Source organism: Lissotriton helveticus, chromosome 8 (genome assembly GCF_964261635.1).
Source record: "Lissotriton helveticus chromosome 8, aLisHel1.1, whole genome shotgun sequence".
Taxonomy (NCBI): Eukaryota; Metazoa; Chordata; class Amphibia; order Caudata; family Salamandridae; genus Lissotriton; species Lissotriton helveticus.
The window spans coordinates 485,700,911-485,707,710 of record NC_136069.1 but is presented as its reverse complement, the minus strand read 5'-3'; positions in this window follow the sequence as shown (position 1 = coordinate 485,707,710).

Sequence of the window (6,800 nt, the reverse complement as noted above, 5' to 3'; positions counted from 1 at the left end):
AAGGTTCTTAGATTCAAACCCCAGCAAGATCATTTGAATTGGTCAACCCCTGTGTGGGCAGTCAAATAGGGGCTACACGTATTACGTCACTTCCTTTGTAGTACATCAACAGCAATGGGAACAAGGCACTGCATTAATGTGAATTTATCCTTATCTAAAGGTAGCCAGAGCGAGAACTTTCATGCACTGGTTGATATTTGCATACAAAATGAATATCTTATGTAATTTTAATGAAATATGTGATATTGTATTTATCTCCTTTGACATGCTCTTGCTTTCAGGCCAAACGTGACTTGGCCCTCCACGTCATTCCAAGCACGCATGCGTGATGTAATATTTTGTATATAGTGAAAATGGTTTATATTTTTATATATTAATGGATCAAATTCAAAATTGTTGCCAGGTGAAGTGTTTGATAGACACCCAAACAATTTACTTCCAAGTGCATCAAGGAAGAATGTCCAAGGAAGTTCTGTGTTCCAAGCCTACTTGGGTCCTCCAAAAAAAAGAATCTGTACTTTACCAAGTATGACTTTTATTCTTGAGCCCGTGGTTCATGTCACACTTATTGTTATTTAATTACAGTCGTATTCTCTACATTGTCTCACAGATAAACACCTCAATAAAGGACTTGTGATTTGTGCGAGAGCTCGGTGTCCAGAACAACATGACTGTTTGTGTTGCAGAATGTTCTGCCCACTGCGTGGCGGAACTGAATTAACATACATGGGGACCACCACCCTCAGGCTCATTGTAGAAACAGTTTCCTATTACTGATCTTTGTGTGATAACCCAGTGCATTGTGGGTGCTGTTGGCTTATTTTGCTGCCTTTCAACAAATTAGACTAAAACCCGAGAGGTTCAGCACTGGAGCCAATGTCCGTAATGACCTGTAGATGAGCTAGTCACCCTATTACCCTACGAATTCTTCATGGGGTGGATGCATTAAAGCCTCTAGGAGTATTTACACTGCTGCCTGTGATCACAGCCCAACCACACCATCTTACTCCCTCTTCCTCTCACAGTCATTCATCTTTTCCATTGAAGGGTTAGGGCAGGCAAGCCATGGTCTGCCGCTGCCGGACATCCTACCACTGTGATTCTTGTACCCACAGGACTGCCTAAGAACTTGTACCATTTCTCTAAGTCACAGGACCGATGATCTACCCTTCTGTACAAGGTGGGTCTGGTCCCCACGTGAGTAGGTACTTGCTTGTTGGAACCATCAATCCCCATCGTGCCATTTTTCTTGATTTGTCTAGAAAGTTGTACTCTTTTTTGCTTTGTCTAGGTACCACCCAAACACTGAACCTAGTTCTTCCTGTAGAGTGCTTAACTTTTGGTGGCCACAAGTGGACTCTGTAGACTTCAATAGTGCATCACCTCGGCCTCCTTATTGCATTGGTATAGGGTGGTGGCAGTGATGTCTTACCTTTTGCAGGAAAGTGAGACTGTAAATATGGAAAGAGGACTATCTAGGCCAGCTCCACTTTTCGGTGTAAAGTTTGCACAACTGTGACCCGGAAGTCATCAGCCTTTGTCACAAGAAGCCTACGTATAGAAGTACTTGACCGAGTCCACTCCTGACTTCGGGGCATATCAGCAAGGGCCGGCGATAAAATTATCGCTACTTTAGCGTCCGTTTTCGGATGAAAAGCTGCGATAATTTTATCACACTATCAGCATGGACACGCTAACGCGTGTTTCCATGCCTCAAGGCCATTTACCTTAACGCACAGCTTTGCATCTCTAATGAGATGCAAAGTGGGCGTTCCTTCCCAAAATAACGGGAGAAATGTCACTAACCGACATTTCTCCAATTATCAAGCTGCACGCTAACATGCATAGCGATAAGAAAAGTAGCGCTAAGCGCGGTTATCGCTACTTTCCTTACGCCTGCTTGCAGTCTGACTTAATAGAAGAAACAATGGTTCTGTCGGGTGACATGTATAATTTCAACAATCGAAAAAATCAAATAGTTATTCAATGTTTGCTTTGCATCTCAAGAAGACACACAAGGACCTTTTGGGGTATTGCATAATTTTCATAAATTACTTCATTTATAAATGCCCCAACATTTTGGAATTTTTCAAAGGCTGCCAACACACAAAGTGAACTATAAAGTGATATGTGACAAAAGTGACATATAGTGCAGTGATATTGTAGTGGTGCGCAATATGTACATGGTGATTAAAATATATACAGGAAATTCAATGACCAGAACATAAATATTGGAAGTTAATGGTTCTATTGATATAGTAAATAGGTCTTTTCCACAAAGCCTTAAGACTGGTCCGGGGAATATTGTCGACGTTTCAACCCAGCCTGGTGCTGCCCCGTGGGGCAGGGGGAGCGCCAAGGCAGTGGCGCACTCCGTTCTCAGTAGCTGTTCAGAAGGGGCATGTACCTCAAACCTTCATGAACTGTAAGAGCATGGAGAATTCCATCTTGTGGCTTGTTAATGCTTAAACTTTCCTAAACTGGTTGAAGAGCGCGGAGATTTTGTGTTTCGAACAACCTCGCTGTAACTTAGTTCTTCCGGTAGGTTTTGGCAAAACCAGGCATGAGTCGAGGTATGCCGGATTCAATCTGACTTAGCCATGATATCCAATGGAAGGTGGATATCATGGCTGAGTCTGCCCTGCCCTATCATCAAGCTTTCGCCAAAAGTTGTGCGATCATCGCTGGATTTCCAGCGATAATCGCACATTTGGCAGCTTGCGCCTGGAATTTTATCGCTGTTGAGATAAGCGTTGCTGATAGTACGGAATCTCGGCGATAAATTTCAGCGTTAGCCGGTGATAATTATCCTCGCGCTAAGCACGCTGAGCGATAATTATCGCCGGCCCTTGCTCATATGCCCCTTCTTTTTCCTCTGTGTTGTCTGTGATAAATCGCAAAGTATTAAAACGTAGGCAGCCCCCTTGAGTAGGGGGTCTGGAAAACCTGCTAAGCAGCACATGCCTGTGGCAGCCTGGAGAACCAAACGAGGAGCAAAGCAAGGTTCATTTTCCTCTCAACAGGATGGCCCTTTTTAGGATGTTTTGACTGTGAGTCTACAATACACAATAAGCGCCTTGAGGACAGGAAAAGCCTGCAAAAGTTTACCCCGTTTACCCTGCACCAAATGTTTAATCTATGCATTGACTCCAGTTCTCAAACTGCGGCTGGCCCACCTGGATTAGAAATTTCGACAGAAATTAGGCCTGGGCAAAGTTCAAATTGAGCTGCGTAATTTATGTAAATTCGGAAATTTTGTGTCACTCTTCTTATGTGAAATCCCTCAAATTACACCATTACAACATGGACAGCCATAACGCGAGTGGCTATTGTCTTCAGCAATCATGTTTTCACGCTATGTATTACGAGTGATTGCACGAAATTTCACATAATTTCCCTGCAATTTCTTGTGCGAAAGCAAAGTAATGCAAATTTTGCACACCCCTCGGATCCGCTTCAGCAAGTTGAAGAGCTGCAATGATATGGACCTCCTTTGGGGTTGTTTTTTGACCAGAGCTACATGATGGCCTGGTCATGGGTGTCTGAAGCGAAGAGTCAAAATACCGAACTCCTTGGACCCTTATGAGTAGTGCTGAAGCCCACCAACCCGCTGTGTGCTGTGCCGTGCACCCTAGACTCGGAAATAATGGTCTTGAACTAAAATGTTCTTTATGTTAACAATTGCCCAGTCAGGCTGAGATTACAGGAGCTTTGGTTTAGGGGTGGTATCGAGCAAGAGAGACTTCTCCATAACTTTTAATGCCTATCCCTGCGATTATCACTGTTTTTTTGCGATCATTTTACCCTATCAATAGGCTAACCCAGTATCTGTGAATGTCATATCAGGCTGCAATAAAAAAAATCCTCATTGACCACTTCTACTCCCATTCACCATCACTCCAACTTACAGGAACATTAATCGACACGTGAATTTTGGAAAAAGTGCTGTTTTCCATACTAACCATGGCATCTGTATCCATTCATCCATTGCCTCTGATGTTGCCGAGTGGGGTTGGCTATCTCTTGAACCTATCTCTCACTCCCTCGCACTCAATCAGTCTTTGATAAGTATGACATCACATTTGACCAAATGCCACATCTCTGCTCATCGTTCTTGTTATATACACCTCAGCATTAATAATCATGCTAAAATGCCCATTTCTTTTAATTGGTTTTTGACTACTCTTTCCAACTCCCTTATCGGCCCTGTCCCCACTTCTATTTAATCTATATCTGCAGCCTCTGATTGCTTCTTTGGCGCGCATGGGCTGCACAGTATTCAACTATGCGGACGACACGCAGCTGTTGCTGAGTGTCGACAATACCAGTGCCGCTCAAATCCATACTCAGAACATCTTGAGACATACGGTCCAATGGATGACAGGGAACCTTCTAAAAATTAACCCAGATAAGACTGAGGTACTGGTGATCCCATCCGCCACTTCACCATGGTGTGACCTCTACTGGCCCGCAGAGCTAGGCCCGGCTCCAAAACCTAGCCTGAATGTGAAGAGTCTGGGAATTAAATTAGACTGTGACCTATCAATGGGTAATCAGATCTCTTCAGTGGTGGGTAGCTGTACCAACATCATCCGACAGCTACGGAAGCTAGTACCCGTCATCTCCCAATCCATGCTACGCTCCATTGTCGCAGCCACCGTGCTCTCAAGGATAGACTATGGAAATGCCCTCTACCTTGGTCTGCCAAAAACCCTGACAAACAGGCTACAGGTGGTGATGAATGATGTTGCTCGCCTCATTTTTAGATTGCCAAGACGAACTAAAGCATCTCCCCTGTTACAGAGCCTCCACTGGCTCCCTATTAAGGAGCGAGTGGAATTCAAAAGTTTATGTATAGCCCACAAAGCCATCTATGGCATGGCGCCTGCATACATTAAAGACCGTGTGGCGGTGTACAGCCCAATGAGAACTCTCAGATCCTCAGACTCTCAACTGTTGGTCTGCCCTCGGTATAAATTTGTCACCAAGGGTGGAAGAGCCTTCTCGGTGTTGGTTCCTCAACTATGGAACACACTACCTGAACCGCTGCGCAGGGAAGAGAACCTCCTACGCTTTAGAAAGGGGTTAAAAACGCTGCTATTTAGGAGGTCCTCGAGTGCCAACTAGGCTAGTGGTTGCCTCTCTGTGTTGCTAAAGTTGTTGTTTGCACCATCGATTTCCGGGCGCTTAGAGGCCTGCAGGTGATTGGGCGCGTTACAAATCAAAAATAACAATAACAATAACAATCTACCCGAACCACTTCAATGGCAATCCTCTTGACCTAATACCAATCTGAAACTCATTCAACCTTTCCCAAGTTACATTTGACACATCACTCCAGACCATATACATATTTAAGCACTTTTTGCTTGAAACAACCCCCACCTCCATTACTAACACTTACTCTCCAATTACCAAGCGCATATTCCAACTTGTCTTTATTTACTCTTACCTCTGCCAAATAAGTATTATCTCTTGCTTGCATCAAATTCTATCTCACTCAGTGGCTTCAACAACAACCTCTGCAATGGCTTAGACTGCCACGTATTATCAAACAATATTATTTCACAATCATCCCACAATAAGCCTGGTATTTCGGCACACACCTGATCTCTTGAATGTAGGATTCCCTATGGTAAGAAATTGGGTTAAAGGTTGAGGAGGGTGGAAGCCCCCACTCGGGCGATACGCACAATCCTTGTCAGGGTAAACCACAAATGTCACTAAATGAAACTGTGCCTAACCCTCTGGTGGCTTGGTACAAAGCAGCCAGGCTTAACTTGGAGGCAAATTGTAAATTAGTTATGTAGCACACAACCAGTACTAAAGAGAAAACACAACACAAGAAAAACCCGAAACCAACTTAGAAAAAGAGTACATTTGAATAAATAATATGAGGCCAGAATGACAAAAATCCAATCAGTAGAATCAGAGATATGCCATTTAAAAGTTTTAGGTAGATAAAGCACCAAAAGCACAAAGCGCCACTCATGGTCATCTGGTCATGCTAGACTGAGGAATAGTCCCAAGTTCAGGCCTGTCAGGGTGGAGCAAGGGTCAGATACAAGGACCAGGTTTGTCCCACCGAAAGGTTACCTTCTCAAATTCCCGCGTGAACAGTTCCATTTGTAGTGGGGGAGGCCATGAATAGCAGAGATAGTGTCACGGATAGTCATCACTATAATGCAAAGAGCAGGCCAGCCGGCATGAGCCATTTTCCCTGCAGCGTGAGGATCCAGTCAGGCATCATGTTCATTCACATTGGTGATCACCACGGACTGTTGTTGCTGTAGCATGAATTGCAGATCTCACGGGGCCGGTCGTGCTAGGGGTCACTGTAGCTCAAAGAGGCGGGTTCACCAAGCTTTGAGTTGGCAGTCATCTTGGGCGGCAGTGTCTCAGCATGAACAGGCCCCTTCGCAGTCACAAAGAGCCAAGAACATAAGGATTTCTCATTTGTTTGAAGAAGAATGCATGCTGATGCCAGCCAAGTGTCCAGGACCTGGGGAAGCCCCTCTTGGGGGTCAGGGAGTCACCCTAGTAAAGGCCAGGAGGTCTCAGGCAGGTCCAGTTGCAGCTGATCAGTTACAGGGAGGCGTCTGGAACTTGTTCTGTCCCTGTAGCTCAGACCGCAGGTCAGCCGACTTACCCTTGAAGTTACTCAGTTTAGCCTGAGATGAAGGGCGCAGGTCCAGTCTTCCTTCTCAGAGAGCATGCTTTGGGAGCAGCAGGACAGTCCTCTTGTCGCAGGACAGTCCTTCTTCTGTAATGTTCGCAGGTCCAGGAGTGTACTAATGAGT